The following is a 24891-nucleotide window of genomic DNA, read 5'->3' as shown; positions in this document are numbered from 1 at the left end:
GATAATGTCTCTCATTCTCTTCATAATAGCTGTCTTTCTCTTTATGTATGCTCAAATTGAGCATAAGAGACTAGACTAATATCACTCTGAACAGTGAATAATAGCACCCTGAGAAGGAGAAAGGTGAATTGCCTAATAAAAGAAGGTAGAGGACATTGTTAAAAGTGTATCAGGATTTAAAAGCTACGGTAGTCTTATTGCTCTGTTTAGTTTGATTATATTTTGTTCTGGTCTGTCTATTCATATTAGATTTGAGCACACAGAGAGATAACCCCAAAACAGCAGGTTATACCATGGTAACTATCCATAATTTCCTATTAACTTAAACTGAAACCCGGTATTACTTACATTGTCTTCTATGACTGATCTTCTTTGAAGCTGGTTTGTTTGAATGCTATTTGGCCTTGACTGATTTTATTCACATTTGCTTTGCTTGCTGGTATCAAGTCCAAGAGTAGAGGCAACTACTCTGAAGATGACAAGATGTAAAAGATATACACTGGGGGGCTGGGGATTTAGCTCAATGGTTTAAGCACATTTCTGGCAAGTGTGAGGTCATTTGTTTGATCTCCAGTACCAAATAAATAAATAAATAAAAGATATCCATTCCAGGTTTGATTAAAGACAAAAAATAAAGGAAATAAAAAACCACAGCAGTAAAACTGTACACATACTACATAATTTCAAGAAAAAAATACAGTAAGAAATCACTAGTTAATAGGTTTACTTATATATCAGCTGAGCTGAGGCCAGCCCTGCTGCTGCCTTTCCCACCCGGGGCCCATACTAGGACCCCTGGGGACTGGAAGGTGCACATCCAGCTGAGTGGAGGCCAGCCCTGCTGCTGCCTCTCCCACACAGGGCCCATACTACAACCACTGGGACTGGAAGGTGCGCATCCAGCTGAGCAGAGGCCAGCCATGCTGCCGCCTCTCCCGCCCAAGGCCCAACTACCACCGCTGGGGACCGGAAGGTGAGCGTCCAGCAGAGAGGAGGCCAGCCCTGCTGCCGCCTCTCCCGCCCAGGGCCCAACTACCACCTCTGGGGACCAGAAGGTGTGCATCCAGCTGAGCAGAGGTGACTCTGGTCCGGCACTGAAATTGTGCAAATTGAGAAAGCTTTAGGTCTACCTGAGAGGAGTCTGGAAAGCCTCTTTTAATCCAGGGGCTCCGCTGCCCAAGGAGGGAGCTACTACAAAAGGAGTCCCAAGAGCCCAGGAGATAAGAGTCGATTTACAACACAACCAACACTGAACTCTGAAACAACACTTGAAACACAGTAATATAGGAAAATGACAAAGACCAAAATGCAATCTCAAACATCCAACGCATCCCCCCAAGAAAGCCTAGGAGCCATGTACATAGAAGAAAATACATGCCATATACCTGAAATACCTGAAACAATAGTAACATAAATAAAGAAGCAGCTCTCGAAGCTTTGAAGGAATTCAAACTAGAAATAATATATCAGGTAAAAGAAGAAATAATAAAAGAAATGAAGGAGATACTGAACATATCTAAACAAGACACAGCTAAACAATTGGAGGAACTAAACAAAAGGATAGAATCTCTGGATGAACAATATAAGAAACAGACAGAATATATAAAACACATGCAAAGAGATATACAGGAAATCAAAAGCAACATTGAAAGTTGTAAAAACTGCCTGAATGAATGCTAAGATAGAATTTCAGACCTCGAAGACAAGATTTCAGCCAGTGAACAGGAAAGGAAAGATCTTTTAAAAATAACAAGAAATCAAGAAATAACAATACAACAACTGCAAGATGACGCAAAGAAAAAACAACATCAGGTTGAAAGGGATAAATGAAAAAGGAGACAATACAAAGGATGTCAAGAGGATATTTAGAGAAGTAATTGCTGAAAACTTCCCAAACATGAAATTGGAAACTGATATCAGGATCAATGAGGAATGTAGAACTCCAAATACCCATAACCAAAATAAAACTACACCCAGACATATAATAATCACCATTGCAGAAATCGAACAAAAGAATAGACTATTAAAAGCTGTCAGAGATAAAAGACAGATCACCTATAAAGGAAAACCTATCAGAATCACATCAGAGTTCTCAACACAAACAATGAAGGCAAGACGAGCATGGAGTGAAGTATTTCAGACCCTAAAGGAAAATGATTTCCAACCTAGACTAATGTACCCTGCAAAATGGTCCTTCAAAATTGATGGAGAAATAAGATACTTCCATGAAAAAGAACAGCTGAAGAAATTCATGATCACCAAGCCAACCCTGCAAAGAATACTGAAAGACAGTCTAGATACACTTAAGAAAAAACCACTTAACAAAGCAGACAATTAAATAGAACAGAAAGATAAAGATGCAACAGCAGAAAGATAACATGTCACTAATAAACCAATATATAACACTTATAACCATTAACGTAAATGGGCTGAACACACTAACTAAAAGAAATAGACTGGCAGAATGGATCAAGAAACAAAATCCAACCATATGCTGTCTATAAGAAACCCATCTAACCCAAAAGGATACTCACAGACTGAAAGTCAAAGGATGGAAAACAATACTTCATGCAACAGGAACTCAAAAAAAAAGGGGGGGTAGCTATTCTGTTTGCAGACAATGTGAACTTCAAACCAATAATGATCAGAAGAGACAAAGCAGGTCACTCCATACTGGTTAGGAGAAAACTTCAAGAGGAAGAGATAACTATCTTAAATATATATGCACTAAATTCCAAAGCACCAAGTTATATAAAACATGTAATATCAGAAATGAAAAACCAAATTGGCAGTAATACAATTATAACAGGAGATTTTAACACACCATTGACACCAATGGACAGATCAACAGGACAGAAAATCAGCAAAGAGATAAAAGAACTGTATCACACCTGTGAACAAATGGAATTGATAGACATATACAGAGTATTCCGCCCAACAACAATAGAATACACATTTTTCTCAGCAGTACATGGGTCATTCTCTAAAATAGACCATATATTAACTCATAGAACATATTTAAAGAAATGCAAAAGAGTTGAAATCATCCTCTGCATGTTATCAGATCATAGCACTATGAAATTAGTAATTAATGATAAAAGATACTGCAAAAATCCCATAAACACATGGGAACTGAATTAACACATTCTTGAGTAATCAGTGGGTCACAGAGGAAATTAAACAATACCTACAAACAAATGAAAACAAATACAACTTACTGGAATCTGTGGGATGCAATGAAAGCTGTCTTCAGAGGGAAATTTATTGCACTGCGTTCCCACATCAGGAAAACCAAACAAATACAAATAAATAACTTGATGCTACACCTCAAACAGCTAGAAAAAGAAGAGCAAGTCAAGCCCAAAGCCTAAAGAAGAGAAGACATTATAAAAATCAGAGCAGAAATTAATGCAATAGAGACTAGTAAAACAATACACAGAATCAATGAATCAAAGAGTTGGTTCTTTGAAAGAATAAATGAAATTGGTAAACCCCTAGCCAACCTTATTTAAAAAAGGAAAGAAAAGGCTCAAATTCATGCAATAAGGAATGAAAAAGCTGAAATCACTACAGACCCAATAGAAATACAGAAGATCATCAACACCTATATCAAAAACCTCTACTCTCAAAGGTTAGATAATGCAGAAGAAATAGATTTCTAGAAGAATATAAAGTACCAAAGCTAGGTCAAGAAGAAGTAAAACTGCTGAATAACCCAATTTCTATTCATGAAATTGAAAATGTAATTAAGTCATTACCTACAAAGAAGAGCCCAGGCCCAGATGGATTCACTGCAGAATTCTACAAGAAACAAAAAGAGGACCTAATGCCAACACTCCTCAAACTCTTCAATGAAATTGAAAGGGAAGCAATCCTTCCTAAGTCATTCCTGGAAGCAAATATTACTCTAGTACCAAAACCTGAGAAAGACCCAACTGAAAAAGAGAACTACAGACCAATCCCCTAATGAACACAGATTCAAAGATCCTCAATAAAATATTGGTAAACAGGATGCAGCAAGTCATCAAGAAGATTATACACCATGACCAAGTGGGATTCATTCCAGGTATGCAGGGATGGTTCAATATATGTAAATCAATAAATATAATCCACCATATCAATAGAGTCAAAAGTAAGAATCACGTGATCATTTCTATAGATGCAGAAAAAGCTTTTGATAAGGTACAATATTCACTTATGATAAGAACCTTACAGAAAATTGGAATAGATGGTCTTTACCTCAACATACTGAAGGCATCTATGACAAACCAACAGCCAGTATCATACTAAATGGCCAAAAATTGAAGGCCTTTACTTTAAAATCAGACACACGACATGGTTATCCCCTGTCACCACTCCTATTTAATATAGTACTGGAAATACTAGCCAGAGCAATTAGACATGAAAGAAAAATAAAACGTGTAAAGATAGGAAAAGAAGAAGTTAAATTATCACTATATGTAGATGATATGATACTCTCCATAGAAGACCCCCAAAACTCCATTGAAAGACTCCTAAATATAATAAATTCAGCAATGTGGCTGGATACAAAATCAATACTCAAAAATCAATAGCATTCTTATATACTAACAACAAAATCACAGAGAGATAAATAAGAGAAGCCACACCCTTCACACTAGCAACCAAGAAAATGAAATATTTAGGAATTACTCTCACGAAAGAAGTGAAAGACCTATACAGGGAAAATTATAATACACTGAAAAACGAAATTGAAGATGATCTCAGGAAATGGAAAGACATCCCTTGCTCAAGGATAGGAAGAATAAATATTGTGAAAACGGCCATTCTCCCAAAACTGTTATACAGATTCAATGCAATCCCGATAAAAATACCATCCACATACCTCATAGATCTCGAAAAATCAATCCTAAAATGCATCTCAAACCAGAAAAGACATAGAATAGCAAGGACAGTTCTAAGCAGCAAAGGCAAGGCAGGAGGCATCACAATCACTGACTTGAAGTTATACTACAAAGCTACTGTAATAAAATCAACATGGTACTTGAATCAAAACAGAGCTGAAGACCAATGGAATAGATTCGAAGATACAACCACCACTACAAACACACTCAACCACCTCATCTTTGATAAAGGGGCCAAACAGATTCACTGGAAGAATGACAGTCTCTTTAATAAATGGTGTTAGAAAAACTGGCTCTCCATATGCCAAAAACTAAAATTAGAGCCATGCCTGTCACCATATACTAAAATAAAATCTAAATGGATCAAAGATCTAAATATTAAAACAGAAACACTAAATCTATTGGAAGACAAATTGGGTAAAAACCTTGAAGACATAGGGGTAGGTAGAGAATTCATGAACAAGACTCAAACCGCATGGGAAATAATTCCCAGAGTCAATAACTGGGATCACATCTTATTAAAAAGTTTCTGCACATCGAAAGAAATCTGTAACATAGTAAAAGAAAACCCACAAACTGGGAAAAAATCCTCGTGAACTGTCCCTCAGACAAAGGACTTCTGTCTAAAACATACAAAGAATTAATAAAAATCAGATCCCCAAATTTCAAAGACCCCATCCAAAAATGGGCATCGGAGATGAATAAAAAATTTTCAGAAGAAGAAATACAAACGGCAAATAAATATATGAAAAAATGTTCAGCATCACTAGTCATTAGAGAAATGCAAATTATAACCACACTGAGATTTCATCTCACTCATGAAAGAATGGCTAAGATCAAGAAAACCACCAATAACAAATGCTGGAGAGGCTGTGGGAAAAAGGAACTCTTCTGCACTGTTGGTGGGAGTGTAGAGTAGTGCAAGCATTGTGGAGGTCAGTCTGGAGATTTCTCAGAAAGCTGGGACTGGAAGCACCATTTGACCCAGCTATTCCACTCCTAGGCATATTCCCAGAAGAACTGAAAGCATCATACCAGTGATACATGTGCACCCATGTTATTTGTAATAACCAGATCTGGGAAACAACCTAAGTGTCCATCAACTGAGGAATGGATAAAAAAGTTGTGGTATTTTTATACAATGGAGTACTACTCAGCTATAAAGAATGATCACATTGAAACATTTATAAGTAAATGGAAGCAGTTCGAGACCATACGTATAAGTGAAATAAATCAAACTCACCTGTATAAATACCGAATAGTTTCCCTAGTGTAAGAAACGATAAGAATACAGGAAAGTACGTGATAATCATGATTCCCAGTCACATTGGTTTGAAGCCATATAATGTTTTCACTCATTACTTGGAATGGTTTTAATTTGGGTGTTTTTATTTTATTGTCTGTGATACTACAAATGACTATTTTGAAGAGAATAAGAGCATAATAGCTAGCACTGATTTAATATCATCCTGATTTGAAGCCCCATCAAGTTTTTGTTCATTTGTTTCCATTGATTCTAGCATGTGGTACCTTATATCTTAATGTAGGTGATAGTATAAGCAAGTTTTATATAGACAAAGAGATAATATAGAAATTGATGTTTGGTTTCTGCTAGCTGGTTCTAAATCCCCTGTAACAATTTCATTCTCTTAAATGGTCTCACAGTGAATTGATAAATTTGATGCTATAGCATATGAAGTTAGACTCAAATATTTCAAGGAAAGAGTCACTATGGTAACTACTATTAATGTCAAGCTCTCTGGGGGTGAAACACAATGATGGTTAAATTTTTGGATTCTAACCGGTGTTGTTATATTGATACGTTCTTTTTTTTTATTTCAGTCTCCCCCCTTTTTCTTTCCTTTTTTTAAAAATTAATTTATTTCTTAGTATATTTTAACTAAGGGAAAATTAAATTAAAATAGTGTGATAGATTATAGTAATTTATTTTTTGTTTCCCTATTAACCTGATTTGAACCCCTGTAGTGTTCTCCATATCTCATTCTGACTGATTTTATTATATTGTTTTGCTTAATAGTATCAAGTTTGAGGGTATAGGCAACCATTTGGAAGGCAACCAGATATTCTATGATATTCTATTCTATTATTTGTCTATTATCTTCTTTGGAATCCTGTAAGCTCTCCAATGTGGTTTTATTGGTCTTATGTACAGTTTTGTGCAGTTCTTTTATACTAGCTGATATAGGCTACTCTTTTTAGGATAACAAGAGGCATAATGGTAACCATTGTTGATCACCTAGTAATCCCCCCCTTTATTTTTATTTTTTTATGTTTTTATTTTTCATTTTATGCTATGTCCATCCTCCTGATCTAAATGACTGTTTTGCTTTGTCACATTGGGTTTTTCTTTGGTGCATCTTGCTTTGTTTTTTGTTTTTTTGGCCTTTTTTTTTCAAACTTTTTTCTTTTCCTCTTCAAAGAAAAAGTTTTAAAAAACTGTGGAAGTACTGGAAACTAAAATACGCGATTGTTAATGTAAATAAGAGAGGAAGGAAAGTGATCTCAAGGATATAACTGCAAGTTTATTTAAATGTGTAGGAAAGAGAACCATATTGCTGAATTTTTCTTGGATCATTGAACAGAACTGACTGCAATCTCACTGTATTAATCTCCACTTTGTAAGCTTTAATTTTGTAATCTGGACAGCTGTTTGTAAGTTGAGAGTGTGTGATCTATTAACTGGTGAACTCTTACAGTATGTTTTTTCTCTTGAAATTCTGTGTCACTTCTAGCCTTTTACTTTCTTGCTTTGTTTAGTTTTGTTTTTCTCTTTAAATAAAAAAAAACTTATTGGCTGAGCAAGGAATGGTGAAAATAACTGTAATGCCTGTACTCAAGTGGCTGAGGCAGCAGGGTTCCTGGGAGTTCTAGACAAGCCTGCAACATATTCTGAGTTCAGCTCAGGATACAATGACACAGGGACACCCTGACTATAAAAACAAAATTTAAAAAATAGGGAAGAAAAGAAAGGAAAGAAGAAACAAAATAAAATGCCTAGTGATTTTGTCACTTGGTGTGCATCTGGGCAAGCTGTTTTAGTCTGGGGTCCTTTTCTTCCAGTGTAAAACCCTTTTGACTACTGTTACTTTATAATACCTGGAAACTAGTATTTTGATGCCTCTACTTTTAATGTTCTTTCTATGGCTATAGGATGACTTTTTGTAATTCCTTGTGAATTTTCATGTTTTTTTTTATGTTTCTAAGAAAATGGCAGTGATATTTTGACAGGAATGGCACTGAGACACCTGGTTGCTCTGGGTAGCATGTACATTATAACATGAATTCTTCCCATCCCTCATCACAGTATGGCTTTTCTTCTGTTAGTGCTCTTCTACTTATTGCATTCCAAGAAGATGTGAGTTTGCTTCAATTTCCCTAATCATTAGTTATTTTTGATTATTTGTGAAATGAATTGTGTTCTTTGTATTTAAGGCTACAATTTGTTTGTAGTATGTAGTAATGAATTGATTAGGGCATGTTGCTCATGTATCCTGCAAATTAAGTGATTTGTGAATTTGTTCTATAAGGTTGTCAATGGAGTTTAAATTTCTTATATACAATGCTGCGCCCTCAGGAGAACTGCAACAACAATTAATTCTTCCTTTCTGATTTGGAAGGCTTTGCTTTCTCTTTCTGGATTAAATTCTATGGCCAGGACTTCGAGTGCTGTATGTTGAAAAGAGTTGCAAGCCTTGTCTCCTTCCTGACCCTAGAAGCTAAGTTTGCAGCTTGTCAGCCCCTGAGCACCATGTCAAGGATGGAGCTTGTCATGCTGTGCTGAGGTCCATTCCTCCTACTTATAGTTTATGAATGATTTTTATCATGAAAAAATGGTGACCTTTTGAGGTTCTCAGAGCTGTTTTTCCAAATCTCTTCAGGGGTTAGTTGTGCCTTATGCTGTGAATGTGGCAAGTGACACTTAATAGTTTGTGCGAAAGGGAACATTCTTGCACCACTGAGAGTGAGCCCAGTGTTGATCGTGTTGGTTGATTTTGAACATGCTGGTGAGTTAATGTGGCAAACATTTAGCTGAATACTTTTGTGTGTGTTCCTTAGGAATATTACCAACAGAGTGTTTTCATTTATTTTAATTTTAACACAGTATTGTCTGGCTTCATTCTCAGGATGACTTGTCACTTAAAAGAAGTTGGTGGTGGTTTTTTCTTTAATTTGATGGAAGAATTGAAAACCAATCAGTATTCATTCTTCATCACACACTGGATAAAATTCACCAGTGCACTTATTGTATCCCAGCTTTGTTGTTGTTATTAAGCAGCTGTGATGTTTAACCCATTGCCTGTGATCCTTATTGCTCTGTTCATCAGAATGTTTCTTTCTGATGCATGTGGTTTGGGGACATCAATGGACACCACATATCCTTTATGGGTCATGTTTCATTTTATTGATGGGTGCTACCATTTACTTTTGTATCTTCAAACTATCTCCATAATATATAATTTGTGAGTAACTCCTTTCAGTTACTCAGTTTTTAATGCACACTCTTGCAGGGTTTGGTTACTGCTGGAGGAAACTGGGGCTGGTGAGGGCCTGGTCTCCTATTTAAGGCTTTGTACCCTGACCTGCCTGCAGTGCCTCCATCTCCTGGCCTGCACCCTATAAACATCTGTCCTCCTCCATAGCTATGGTGATTCCACATGTGGCAGTTCAGATCTGCACCTGGGTGGAAAACATTCAGTCAATTTGAGCTCTGTAACAGACTGACCTTCTCATACAGAGTTCCCCTGAGTGAGACAGGGGGCCTCAGGCATGTAGGGAGGCACTCAGCAACCATACCAGCTCTCTCCTTTCCAGTGTGCAGTGTGTGACACTTTCCTTAGAACTCACTGATGGATGAGGCAGCCTGGACTGGGCCTTTTTTAGCCCTGGTTCCTGCTAGGTGCCATGGTGTCCTGCTCCTCTGCTGAACTATATCTCTGACTTCAGATCTCCACAGAGATCTGAGCAGACTCAGTCTTCCTCTACCAGGCTCTAACTCTATGCCGAGGCTTCAGGTGAAATATCTGCGACCCTCAAATTCATCTTATATACATTTAACATGGAAATTCCACTTCTAAGTGTCATTATAAAAAATGAGATTGATAGGCACCATATTCTCTTCTTAATCAGTTAAGATGTGGACAGTTAGAAACCATGAATGCTCCACAGCACAGCTGCTGAATTAATTATAAATTACAGCCACTGAAAATGCTGAAAGAAGGCCATGCCCTAGGCCATGTCCCTGATCTTTCCTGAGATGGAAGAGAGCTTGTGTCCTGGCTCTTTCTCCACCCAGCAGTGAAGACACACAGGCCTGCACAGCAGGTGAGGACAGGAGAGAGGAGCTGGTCAATGTCAGACCTCTCATCCTGGGAGGGATGCCTTTGGGGTTTTTCCATTTTATTTTCCACTGCATTATTTATAGTGATCCACTCAATATTACTTCTCTCCTTTTCAATTCACTTAACAATAAATAGTAGGCATTTTTTGAATAGGTGAGTGGAAATGGATGACTTAATTTTCTTTTATCTGTAATGTAGGATAAGCATATAGAAGAACATTCAGACATCACTTTATAGATATATAAAATGAGTCTTTTTATTCAGAAAGGCAACATGTCATTCATGACTAACTTTTAAACCCCCAACACATAAAGCCATGTGGATCCCGCTGTGGTGGGTGTCCTGCCCTCCCTACCTGAGAAGTCACTGTGCTCATCTGTGTCTGGTAGAGGACACCCAGAATCTTCTTCAGAGTCTCTTTTTCCAGCAAGGAAGACTTGAATCTTCCTGTGCTCAGGCCACGCAGGGAGTGTGCAGCATGCAGAGGAGCCAGCACCTCCTGCCTTACACCCATTTCCACCACTGCATCCATGCTGCAGCTCTGCAGGCCCAATAAGGCAGAGCCATGAGGGTGCAGCACAGACTCTGATACCTCAGCCCCAGGGGCCTCAACTCTTGGGTCCCATCCTTAGTCTCCACCAGGCTCCAGGCTCTGCCCTGGGTTGGACTTACATAGTGGGCCAGAGACACCATCAGTGCCTTGAGGCTAAGTCCATTTTACACAGTGACACTTCCATTCTACAAATTTTGATTCTTTCCTTTGTAAATGAGGCTGAGGAATTGGACACAAAACCCCACACATTGGCATTACTTTTTGTTTTTCTTTCTTTTCCTTCTTCTTTTTTCTCCTTCTCCTTCTCCTTCTCCTTCTCCTTCTTCTCCTTCTTCTTCTTCTTCTTCTTCTTCTTCTTCTTCTTCTTCTTCTTCTTCTTCTTCTTCTTCTTCTTCCTCTTCTTCTTCTTCTTCTTCTTCTTCTTCTCCTTCTTCTCCTTCTCCTCCTTCTCCTTTTCCTTCTACTTCTCCTTCTTCCTCTTCCTCTTCCTCTTCCTCTTCCTCTTCCTCTTCCTCTTCCTCTTCTTCTTCTTCTTCTTCTTCTTCTTCTTCTTCTTCTTCTTCTTCTTCTTCTTCCTCTTCCTCTTCCTCTTCCTTTTCGTCTTTGTCTTCATCTTTGTCTTCTTCTTGGTTTCCTTGATGCTTTAAGCATATATTTAGAGGTGTATTTTCCAAAAAAACTTTCCTTGTCTTTTCACACACCAGTTAACTGAAGTTTTTACAGATTTCTACTTCAGTTCACACCCTTTGTGTTTGAACACTCAGAATCCATTCTGCAGCTTAGTAGAATAAGGGAAGCAAAGCAGAAACTGAACTTGGGGATGTTACTGTGCCTTCCAATACCCCGACTCATATCTTTTTACCTAAAAATTATGGGCTTCAGGAGCAGCTGAGTCTGTCACAGACAAAATGAATTTCCTGCATTTATATCAAACAATCTCATTTCCTCTCAAGCACATTGTATCAGGTTTCTTATGGCCAAACTTGAATAATTATTTCCAATACATGAGAGGCTCCCACTGGTCCTGAAATCATGATGGAACTTTCTTGTAAACACATAGTCTGATCTACACCCTGGGGACAGAAGTTAAGAGAAGCAGAAATGGCTGGCACAGATAGAAACTCCTCAAAGTTGTCAACCAATAGCAGCAGCAAGCAAGAACCAAGTTGTTGAGCTTTCACAATTGGGTGATGGAATCATGTGGTGGATTGTGCCCTGAGTTTACTGAGGAAGCTCAGTAAATCTAGGTGCTGCCTCGATCTCCCTTCCTTCAGTGCAATACAAACAGAAAGTCATGTACATGAATCATTTATTTGCAATTTTTCTATTGCAGTTATGAAATCTGTATTCATGTGAGTCCACATTTCTGCTATAGCAGACCCACCTACAGGAATTACCACCATGTCTTGTAAAGGGTCAGTTTATTTATACAAAATGCAGGATAATGTTCTCAGCCTTGATTTTCCATATATGTGCATTTTCAGTCATTTCTTGAAGGGAAGCTAAGCAATTTAGTTTGAGTAAACTTAAAGTGTGTTGCTGTGCTTTTGTGTGATGTCCTTGCTGCCAGAGCTGACGAAGGCAATGAATTTGATCTGCTGGAGATTTAGCTCCAGAGGGACACACCTTCCACAGCTGTGTCAGGCTGGCTGCCCCTCACATGACTGTCCACCCAGGCATCCAAATGCCCTTTCCCTATGTTGTCCCTGGCTTTGGGAGGCACGGAATTGGAGTGGAGATGCCCAGAGCACTCGCTGGCCCTGGGGAAATGTTGTTATGCCATGAGTTTGTCATCCTTAGCCCTGCACCTCTGTGGGTCTGGGGCCAGAGCAGGGTTTCCCCCAGCTGCAGTGAACAGCATCCTCCAGACAGCTCTCCTGTGCATGCTCTAAGTGGAGGCTAGGGAGGGTCCCAGTTCCTTCTGCTTCAGACAGGACTGTGAATCAAACACTTGAATATTTTTGCAGCATTCTGTGTGGCAGAAAACTCTATTCATAGTCCTAGGTGTTCTAGGGAAGGTTGTGTAGAGCTCTGTTGGGAGCTGCAGGACAGGACACTGTTCTGCCCCCTATGTTCCCCCATTGTTGTTCAGCACCTGCCTTAAAAGGTGCCAGTGGATGGGGAAACAGCACATCTCAGGGATGTGTGTCTGCATGAATCAAGTTTGGGAGGCTCAGTGTTTTCTTTTTTTTTAATTTTATTTAAGGAGAAAAGAAAAAAAAAGCAGAGAAAGGGTACAAGTTATACAGATTTGCAGAAAAAAATGAACAGTAGGAAATCACTAGTTAATGGATTACATATTGTCATCTTAGAAATAATTGTTCAAGTCACAAAATTAAAGCTTGTAAAGTGGACATTCCATCAATGATACTGCAAACAGTTCTGTTCAATGATCCAATAAAACTCTGTGATATCATTTTCTATCTTATACACTTAAATATATATGCAGTTATATAGTTTAGAGCACTTTCTTTTCCTCTCTTTTGTACAATGACTATTACACATTTTGGGTTTCATTGCACCCACGGTTCTTATTACTTTTTTGGAAGAGAGTAAAACCAAATGTGACATAACAGAACAGAATCGGTCAAGTCAAAATGGTGGACATAATAGATAATGTGAAAACATAATACAAGGTGATCAACAATGGCCACCATAATGCCTCCCGCTGTCTCTAATAGAATTGCCTATATCGTTAGTTATAATACAATTGAACAAAACAGTAAAGAATAAAACGAACAAAACCAAAACATTGGAGACATTGTAGGTCTTCAAAAGTAAATAAAAGTCAAGGAGAATGGGCGTTATAATGAATCTCATTATCTTCACAGCTGATGCCTAAATTTTTGAACCTGATACTATCCAGCAAAACAGAATAGGGGAACATCAGTTAAAAACCAGATGGTGAGAGTAATACAGGGCTTTAAATCGAGGTAATGGAAAGTCAAAGTGGGTTACTATAATATATCCTGCTATTTTTTTTCCTTTAATTAAAAGGATAAAAATAAAAAAGTAAATAATGGAGTGGAGATTGAGATAAAAGAGGGCATAACAACGAAACAGCACAGATCAAAACATAACCATTTAAGCAGAATAGTGTTTCACCACCAGATAATCCTGACCTAAAAGTTACCATATTGTCTCTTTCCTTGAAATCCTTGAGTACAACTTCGTATACTGTAGCATTAAGTATATCAAAACAATGTAAAACCATTTAAGAGAATGACAGCATTACAGAGTATTTAGAATTGACTAACAGAAAATGAACAATGGTTTCTGTATAATCTCCTTGTCTTTAAAAGGTTTTTGCTTATACTATCGTACATAATAAAGTCCAGTAAGATACAACCTATTTAGACCATTGGAGACAGAAGGACAAAAGCAAGATGAGACTTCAAAACAAGATGATACTAAATCAGTATTACCTATTAAGATGTCATTTTCTCCAAAATAAATGTTCCTATCATCCAATCTTCTCTGCCTCATTTCTGTTGAGCTCTTATTCTGTCAGTAGCTGTCAGTTTGTCTTCTTCATTTTTCCTCTGCTTCATTCGTTGTGGCCTCCACTATTTCGGGATTCTTTGTATTTTTCTTTTTTTAGAATATCCTGCAATACTCTCTGTAGAGTTGAATTGGTGGTTGCAAATTCCCCCAGTTCCTCTTTATCCTGGAAGCACCTTGTTTTTCCATCAATTTCCAGGGACAGTTGTGCAGGATATCTCAATCTTGGCTGGAGATTATTATCTTTCAAAGCTTGAATTATTTCCCCCCACGCTCTTCGTGATTTGATGGTTTGTGCAGAGAAATCTGCTGTAATTCTGATGGGTGCTCCCTTGTAAGTGGTCTGTTTCTTGTCTCTGACAGCTTTTAATATTCTGTTCTTGTATTGAATTTCTGGAATTTTTATTATTATATGCCTGGGTGTTGCTCTGTTTGGGTTGTAGGTAGCTGGGGTCCTGTATGCCTCATACATCTGAGTATCTTTACCTTTTGCTAAATTAGGAAAATTCTCCTGGATTATTTCTGTGAGTAGCTTTTGTAGTTCATTTGTTTGTGTCCCTACTTCTTCTTTTATGTTCTTAATCCTTAAGTTATGGATCCTCTTATCATCTTCTTGTCTTTGTATTATTGCTGTTTGTTTCTTTGTTATTTTTAAGTAGTTTTTCATTTCATTCTCCCATATTACAATTCTGCCCTCCAGTTTAGATAGCCTGTCCTTAGTTTCTTTCAAGCTGTTATGCCAGTCTTCGATAGACTTCTTAGTTCCTTGGTAGTCCCTTTGAACCTGCTTCACGTATTCTATGCTTTCCCTGTTTTCTCCATCAAACAATTCTCCCCTCTTTTTCTGTTCTTCCATTCCACCATCTGTTTTTTCTTGGGTGGTGCTTAGCATTTCTCTAACTATTTTGCATACTTCTAGCTTCAGGTCGTTGATAACTTCATTCCTGAATTGGTCTATGAGGCTTTCTATATGGTGCTTTATGTCTATTGGTGCGGTGTCCGCTATTGCCTGTTTCTCAGAATTGGGGGCCGAGGAGCCTTTCTTGTTGCTGCCTCTTCCCATATTCTATGTTCCTTATATATGCAAGCTTATATGAGAGGCCCAGCTTCTCTCCCTGTCAGCCACAGCCTGATCAAATTGCGCTGGTTAGGTGTTCCCACTCACCGCTGCGCACCAGGCAGCCTACGCGGGGCCCGCCCCTCCCGGCCTCTGGCAGGCTCTGGGATCTGGGTTGGGCCAGCCTACGGGGTCTGCCGGCAGCGTCACGCAGGCCAGGCACTTTTCACCAATCCCGCCCGAGAGGGGGATGTGTGGCTGGAGTCGCCACTGCACCCTGCTCCCGCAGGACTGCTCGGGCCCAGAAAGTACGCTGGAGTCAAACTGTGGTGGAGTGTCAGTTTCTCTCACTCACCTCGCCACAAGTCAGTACATGCCTCCCTGCCTGTCCTGTTTTGGACTTCATTCGCAGACTCCCGTTTTCAGAGTTTCCGCGCATCTCTCTCCTTGCCGAGCCGCTGTGGAGGCAGCCAGCCACCACGCGGCGGGTAACCCAAATCGCAGCTTCCAATGGTGTGGGGTCCAGCCTCAGCAGCGAGGCTTTTCTGTTCCTGTTTTAGCACCAGGACTGCATTCCACGTTGGTTTCTCTCAGCCGAGTTCGTTCCTGAGTCAGCAGAGCATAACTCCACTTGCTTATGTCTCTTTAGTCGGCACCATACCTGGCTTCTGAGCCTAGTTTTTCAGAGAGCCTCCGGTAGTTGCTGTTATCTGTCCACCATGTTCTCCCGGAAGTTCGGCTCAGTGTTTTCTGTGCTTGTTGGCCATGACTGGTGATTCTCTTTGAGTTAGAAAAATTTGTCATAGCCCTCCCAAAATGGACTCATGAGACCTCTTTTACACTTGTAATAAAAACGATTTATCTGATTATTGGTTGTAAAGAAAAGGTTCTGTTGTGGTTTTTGCATTATTGTTGTTTTTCAAATGCAATGAATCAGCCCTTTGTAGCTCCCTTTGTATCACTGAAATCATGCAAAACCTGTTCTGACCTGAAAAGATGAGTACATACACAATGGTCTCTACATTTTCCATGTAGATTTTGTTTCTCTAGGATTTTCTCTTCTATCAAAGAGCAGTAGCAGCCAGGCTCCTCCAGGAATGTTTGGTCAAACAGAATTTGATGAACTGATATGAAAGACCAGGGTAGAAAATCACAGTGAGAGAAAGGTCAGCAATGGGTGGGGACTAGCAGGAGAGAACAGGGGAATGCATGGGGCCAACACTGAGCAGAAAGCTGGAACTCAACAGATGTGAAGATTCTGCCAATTGATGATGTGTTTACATGTGACTCAACTGAACATGTGGAAACTAATGATAACTTAAAATTAAAATTATCTTAGAATTTAATGTTTCAAAGTGCTATAGATTTAAGAGTAGAAATGAAAACTGAGAGAAATAGAAGAGGTAAAGGGAAGGGAAAGTGAAGAGCAGGTGCTTTGCAGGACTTGACCCCTAAGTGGAGCTCAGGACACCTGCCATGGATCCAACAACAGACTTTCCTTGGAATTCCACCAGACCAGATATCTGCCCTTAGTTTTCAGGTTGATCCTGGGGCTGGTGAGGTCATTGGAAATGGATTTGGCACAGTATCTGTAAGTAGACCTTGAGCTCAGTCCAATACCAGCCCTGCTTTAGAAAAATCACCAACTGTCCTTGCTCCTTGCAGGCCCCAAAACCTCCCAGGGCCTGCCATGGGCAGCTCTGTGCATAAATGCACCCCAGCAAATTTTTCCATTCTGCCTCACTCCACTCACTTTTGCATGCCTCTGTGTTGCAGGAAGCCCCAAGTCTGAGAGTCTTTCCCCCTCTAAAGTGCCCCGTATCTGCCTCAGAAACCAACAGACCCCAGCCAATTCCTTCTCACTGTAGTTCTCATTTTCAGTGAGCTAGGCTTGGCCAAACTCAATCAGATTTGCTTGGGCTGGTTGTCCCCCCTTGCTCAGCAGCCAGGAGTCAAGAAGAGAAACTCTGAACCTGAGGAGGACAGGTGTAAGCAGCACTACAGGTCTGGCCTCCTTCCCAAAGTGCCCTCACAGGGTATCCTGTGCGCTAACCATAATCAGCCCTCCCTTGCTGTCAGAGGTCCCTGGACAGTGCTGTTACCATTGGTCCTCCATTCTGCAGGAAGCCTGAAATGCAACTCCCTTTTCTGCCCTTGTGGCCTGTTGCCTCTGTGAGAAAGCATGTGGAGTCTGCAGTGTTACTCTAATTATGGGAGCTCCACAGGGTGCTGCTCTATAACTATCTGAGAAGTGAGTGGACAGTGGGAGTGCATCCTGCCTGCCTTTCCTCCAACTTCAGTTCATATACTGATGCACAACACCATTTTGTGTGCCTTTGTGAGTCTCCCTTTCCCTTATTTTATGTCCATGTGTACAGAGTTAGGCACATTCACCGTAATGTGGGTAGTACCTGGGCTGCTCTCCAGGGTGACTGTGTGGCCTTTATAACATGGAAGCACAATAGACCAGTGTTTTTATCTGCTCTGGTCATTGCATCATGGTCAATGTCTGGTACACTGATGATTTAAGGCACCCACCAGCTCCCTCCATAACGTCTGTGTGGAACTGGGTTATCTGGCATCCCCTAGAGACTCTTGCTCTGGATACCATGGAAGTGCATGGAATGACAGAGAGAAAGCCTAGTGTCCTTCAGAATGAAGACAACAGCTCCACCCAAGTGATGTATGCTTGACAGCAGGCAAAGCTTCCCCACGGGAAAGGAAAATCCGAAATGAAGCCAGGGTCCCCGGTCTGAGAAGACCTAGTTTTAGACCCAACTCCTCCTTCCTACTTCCCATGTCAACTTACACAAGACACCATGCCTCTGAGGTCCTTTCCAGGGTGTCCCCCTGAACTATTGGCATGTGCTTCCTAGGGACATCATCACTGGTGAGAGATGACCCTTTTAAAGCTTGTGGGCTGGTGTCATGTGTACGCAGTGTACAGAATTAGAGGTGAAATCCATGAAGGGGTGGGAGGGAGGTAAACACATTGCACACAGGCCTGGATCCTGCTGTATGGTAGTGTAAATGACACTCTCCTCCTGGACAGGTTTCCTTGGTGGCATCATGAGGGGATAGAAGTTAATCAGACCAGCCATCATTATGTTCCCTAAGCATCTCAATTTCTTCTATGTATTGGTGCTGTGCAAGTCAGGACCTCACACAGGCTAAGCAAGCACTATGGATGCAGATGCACTCCCAAATCCACCAGCACTGTGCCTACATTCACACCTGTGTGAGTCACCACACCCATGGCCAGGGTGCTCAACTGCTGACAGCTAACCTTCTGATGGCCACATCCTGAGTAGCCCATGCCTTGAGCGTGGGTCACACTTAGTGAATTTTTTTCTGGTTTGTATTAACCAGGCTGAAATTGAGCCCAGGTCCTCACACATGGTAGGCAAGTGCTCTATCCTGAGCTCTCTCCCCAATTCCTTACTTGTTCTTAATGATAGGACATGGCAGATGTGATGGGATGTGACTATCAAAGCTCACAGATAAAATGACTGTGACCAACCTCCTGCTCTCTCCCTCCTCTGTTCTTCCTTCCTTCCTCTCTGTTTTGTTTTTCCTTCCTCTCTAAATCTCTGACTATCTCTGCATCTTCCCTGAGGAGAGGCTGACTCTTTGCAGAAGGGTAACAGAGAGAGGAGATATCAGACCCCATCCTAACTGTGTTCCTGAGTGTTAGCAAGAGAGAAAGCCTGAGAACAGATTCTGCCACAGTTGAGCTTCCACTGAGCCTGCAGCCTGGTCAGGAGAAACTATGGTGGATCCCCCAGGAGCACCTCCTGAATTCCTAACCCATAGAACCTGAGAGAACTGAAGTTTACCTGTTGTGCCTAAATTTGCCACCATGCATTCATCAGTGGTCACTGATGCGCTATAGCAGATGTGAGATTCTGCCCTCACTCCTGTCCCTCCTCCAGTCCTCCCCTCCTTTATTCTCCCCAGGACTTCTGTTCTTTCTTCTCAACTCTTTCTGGATTAAAAAGAATTTTGACTTTGAATCTCTAAATTGTTGGTCCTCTGTCTTCTGCCACACAGACTCAGCTCTGTGCAGCACTAGGGCTGACATGTCTCAGCTTCAGGTATCAATTCCAGCTCAATGGGGCTGTTCAGATACCCCATGCAGTGACCTCAGCCTCTGTGTGCCCTTGCTTTATTGGGATATAGCGCTGGGTCTTCTCTTCCACTACATTCTGCAGTGCTTTGTCCAAATGTCCATTGGAAGTGGAATAACACACATAGTCCTTTGCTGTGGAGATTCTATCTTGCTCAGGAGTGAGGCACTAGAGGGTCACATGGAGTTCTCTTCACCTGGGCACTGTCCCCATACACACGGGCCTCTAATTTTATACCAACCCTCCTAAGACTGTAATTTTCCAGTTACCTTACACCGCCATTGTCAACTGCAGCCCATTGGGCAGGGCAAGGCATGGACTTAGAACTCACCACTCACTGTCACCAATACCTTGCCCCAAGCCTGTGCCACTTTATATGCCCACTTAGTTCAAAGACAATGGGAAATTGTTATAACATCCATCAAGTTCAGGAGCTACACCTTAGCTCACACTGAGGATCCCAAGTGCTCAGCTATTTCTTTGTGGAAAATCCAGTGGCCTCTCAATGAGTGATCAACCTAAATTCTCCTGATGCCCAGCCACCCAGTGGCAGAACAGAACAGATAAGACTTGGGGAAATAACTTCAGCCTGGAGCATTTATAGCATGGAGCAATCAACCAGCTGGCCTCTGTGAAGGCTTCAGGGGTTTTATACCAAGGCAGAGCAGATCTGTGATTGAAGACCTTCTCCCCAGCCTCTGAGGAGTCATGGAGAGCTCTTGGATCCCCACCATTTTCCCAGTCTGAGCATGAGCCTGGTAGATTCGAGTTCTGGGCTGGTTTTTACTACCTGGGACCTGATGCCACTGCTGTTTCCCAGTGCTCATTTCTCCCATTTATTTGTCTCTGTGGCCATTATATTTCTTTAATTATGTACACAAGGCCTCATTATTCTTAATCGGCCTGTGTTCATGTGTCTAGTTCTTTTACTGAACTACTGAGGAAGAACTGTCACTTATAGGTGGTGGCATGCTGAGCCAGACTTTATGCAAATTTACTCTGTCCAGAGAAGAGGACATAGGCAACCCTATTCATGACATTGTATGGAAATAAACAACAGGGGAATTGAATGAACACCCTGCCTGCAATACTGCACTTTCTATTCTAGACCAAACATTTTACTTGGAAGACAGAGTGCCTCACATTTTACTGGTTGTATTACAACTACAATACTTTACTTTTGTGATTGTTTTCCTGTTAAGCACTCATAAATTAAAATTAGTAATTTATCATTACAAATATCTAAATTATAAACATGGGTGTGACACTCCCATGGTGCTGCTATCTAACAAAGAAAGTGTGTTAGTCTTCTTCATATGAAATAGACATGAGATGAGTAATTAAATGTATAGCAGTTTTGAGGTGTATGTGTGTATAAAGCCAGGAACATAATTAAGAAAGTAAAGAAACCTAAGAACCTACAAAAAATTCCTGAATATCTTTGCTATGCCCTGCCAAGAGTCCATGAATACATGTATGAGAAATTGATGTAATCTGTCTGGATTTTCCTTTCTAAGACAAGGTGAGATTAAACAGTTACTTCCAACACACTATGGCAGAGAAGAAACATAATTGCAGTGATATTGAAAAAGCAGGACAGGTAAATTACAAGGACATAGGATGAGTGGTGGCCAGGATCTAGTAGGAAGGAAAAGAAAAGAAAATAAATTTGTGTAGCGAGTTGATGAAAATGTTCTGGAAAAGGACACTGGTGAAGGTTTCAAAAATATGGAGAATGCACATAATTCTAACAAACTTGTCACCTGAAACAAGACTAAAGCCTTAACTTTTACTTATAATGATTCTATTACTGGCATATCTCTGGAAAATAAGAGTAGCAGTAAATAGAATAATAAGTAAATCTAGAAGAGAGAGGAATGGCAGGTGTGGGTCAATAGCTACCCTCAGGAAAAGCTCAAGAGGTGATTCCTGCAAGCATGGGTGATTCCCCAGGAGGTTCAGCTCTGCAACAGGTGGAGAATGGAAAACTTGTGTCAGCTCTTGCTGTGGAGCCAGAACTGGTGAGTTCTGCAGGTGCAACTTCAGCATGCACTGGAATTGCCTCTGCAGTTGCAAAAGGAGAAAACATCACTGACCTTCCAGGGACTTCTCATGGCCAAATCTTCCCAATACCTGTCAGAGTCAGCTGTGTGCATGAACAAACCCCCAGTAAAGCCTCCCAGACTGCATCCCCACCCTGACTGTTGAGGGGATCATATTCATGGGCCTCCCATCAACTGGGCACATTGCTGAGTTCCCTAGTGCATTCCCACCCCTCAAGGCCACAACCCACATCCCAGGGCTCCTTAACTTGTGTCTTAGGCTCCACAGCCTTAGGAGACTCCAGATGGTCCATGAGAAGCTTGAGCTGGTGATCCACCTTGGAATTCAGGCCCACTGAGGAGTCAAGTACAGGAGATATGGACCTGGGGCAGACAGGGAGGCAGGAGAGTGAGAGGTCTGGCCTCTCTTCTCACACTAGCTACACAGATTACCTTAGAGAGGGGCACAATGGTCTCTAGCCCAGCAAGGGCAGTGTCTGCTAACACCCTCTCCCAAGTACAGTGTGGCAGTGTGGACCTTGGGATCCCTGAGAGGCTGACAGAATGGTCTGTGGGAGACAGTCCTTGCTTACTGGTATGACACCACTCCCTTCTTCAGGGAAGCCTGACACAGTGTCTCCCCGCCCTTCCCCAATGCAGGTCAGCTCAACAAAGACACAGACTGATATCTGCCATGTCTTTGCACTCAAGTACTCAGAGCTGGTGCTCCATGAATATCTGAGAAGTGAGGGGTCATTGGTGTCTATCATGCCTTTCTGCATTGTTTAGGACAGGCAAAGATCTGTTGCCCAGTTCTCTTTGCCTCTGTAGAACTCCTCCTGCATGATCTGTCCCCACACCTAGGGAGGCCTGGGACACAGAAAAATTTCCTTGAGGTGAACAATATCTGTTCTACTGCCAGGGCTGACTCTGTGGCCTCCAAAGAACATCAAAACTCAATAGGGCAGTGGTTGCACCTGTTCTGCTTACAGGATCATGGACAATACTCAGAAAAGTGTCTTCACACAGGGTGTCTTCATGTGTATTTGTGGCTTGATGACACCCAAACACATTCCAATTATACCTGTGTGCCATAGACACTTTGCCATACCCAAGAATTCCTGCCTGCCCTGGGCACACCCCAAACCCCATAGAATAACTCTCCATTCTCCTTTCCAATGAACAGAACAGTTTTCCCCAAGTGTAGGTCAGTGAGGAGGGGTGGAAGGTCATTTCTGGGAATCAGCACAGTCTCTGTAGCAGGACTTCATGGGGCCAAGGCCATAGCTAATCCCTTTCCATGGAGCTCCCATTTCATTCTCTGTGACCGTGCATGCTGGATCCACTCAGCACCCTACGTTCAGTGTTGTATGCCAAGGCTGAAGTGCTTGCACATGGCCAGGATTTGAATACGCAGGTGGCAAGGTCCCACAGGGCTGCTCAGGTAAGAACTTTCCTTCCCAGTATCTGAACTTGTCCTGGATCAGTGTCTCTGGCTGGTGGTTGAGCCTGGGAATACCTGTCTTGGGCTTCCTCTTGTCACTGGGCGACTCTGGCCTGGGACCAATGAGTCCTGGCCTGAGCTGCCCATGATAGTTGGGTGTTTCCAGTTGAGCTTCCTGAAGCATCTGGGCCAAGTGAACCATCCTTTCATACGTTCCCACGTGGTTCCCTAACATGGGGTCCTGATGCTGGGGCCATGAGCCCTGGGAAAGCAGCACAGTGTTCCCTGTTCACTCTCTTGAGCCAGCCATCTATGAAAGCCAGCTGTCACCAGACCATGGTGCCAGGTGACCAGAGCCTTCAGAGTTCTCTTTGAACTTGTCAGGGGAGTGAGGTCATGTGCTGGGGTCACAGTTGATCCTCCCCCTCTGATGCCTCCATTTATATTGTGAGCTAATCTGTCTCCTCCTTAGAAACAGCAGGTTCAAACACTAGAAAAATGTGTTTGTGTGTGTGTGTGTGTGTGTGTGTGTGTGTGTGTGTGTGTGTGTTTAGACTTTGCAGAACTTTGAAGATTTTAATGCAACAAATATGCAGATGCTTCAGATATGGCAGGCAGGGTGCCACACACATTTTTCCATCCAAAAGATCCTTTCCCTTGAGGAAGAGGTGTACAGGGTCTTCACATAGAGATTTCTCAAATTTTGTTTTGCCTGTCTTTTCTGGGCTTATGTTAGTTTCATGTTGATTTCATTAAGGAGTATGGAGATGTTCCCAAAATGCCCATAATAATTTTCCTTGAAGGATATGAAATGTTTCATGTTATAACACCCATGTGTCCAGGGGAGGAGAATTCATCGCAAGTTTTACTCTCACATGCCTATGAATGATCACTTATTCATCCTTAGATGTTTACCTCAACCACACACTGTAGTGCTCTGTACTCTGACCACCTGTGAGGAGGGACAGCATGTGGTGAAGGCAAGGGGAGGCTTTGCAAGGCCGTGGACATTATCACCCATGCTGATGAAAGACACATGGGCATCCATCCTGTGGAACTTGTCTCATAGCCACTGCTATCACTTCCTGCCCTCCCATCCTAAACAGACCATGTGCTTTGTGTCCCTGCTGGGTAGTTTGTGTTTCCCTTAGGTGGTGGTGCTGAGCCTGTTCACTGTTGATGCTTTTGGTTGGTCTCCTTCAAGCAGTGTCTCTGTGCTAGGTTCTCCACATACTGCTTCTTATTGGTGGTGGAGCCACCACGCACTCTCATGGGGCTGAACCCACCAACTGTAACTTATTCATGCATCTGTCACCCATCTTCTGATCCCATTTGTTCTGTTTCTAGGTTGGCCCCACAAAGCCAGCTGCCACAGCCATTCTTTTACACGGTCTTGATTGGACATAGACTTTTATTTTAAAAAAAGTACTTAGATATGAAATTGCCAGATTATATGTCTTGTGTATGGTTAAGTTACAAACTGTTAAGGTACCCTTGGAAGCAATTTTAAAATCAGAGTTACGTTTTTGTTTTCTTTTTGGTACTGGTGATTGAACTTAGGACCTCTAGTTTGCCAAGTGGGCACTTATACTGCTGAATTAAACCCCAATCCCTGTTTTCTTATTTCGTTTTGCTTTGCTTTTTTGTGTTTTATATGCTATGTTATGTTATGTTATGTTACACTATGTTTAGTGTTGGTGAGGATTTTGAGTCTTCTTCAGTGTATTTTCAGTACTTTCTCATTCATTTTGTATAACTCACCTGATAAACTACAAGAATATCACATAATCCTGGGTAATTTAATTTTGGAAGAAATTTAAAAAGTAAACAAGAACCAGGTTTGGTAGTAAACATCTCTAATGCCTGAAGTTACAAGGCTGAGGCAGCAAGATTGCTGTGAGTTGAGGTCAGCCTGGGCTACAAT

This window comes from Cavia porcellus, unplaced genomic scaffold (assembly GCF_034190915.1).
Source record: "Cavia porcellus strain 051 isolate PalLab524CR breed Dunkin Hartley unplaced genomic scaffold, mCavPor4.1 scaffold_34, whole genome shotgun sequence".
Classification (NCBI taxonomy): Eukaryota; Metazoa; Chordata; class Mammalia; order Rodentia; family Caviidae; genus Cavia; species Cavia porcellus.
This window is presented reverse-complemented; position numbering follows the sequence as displayed.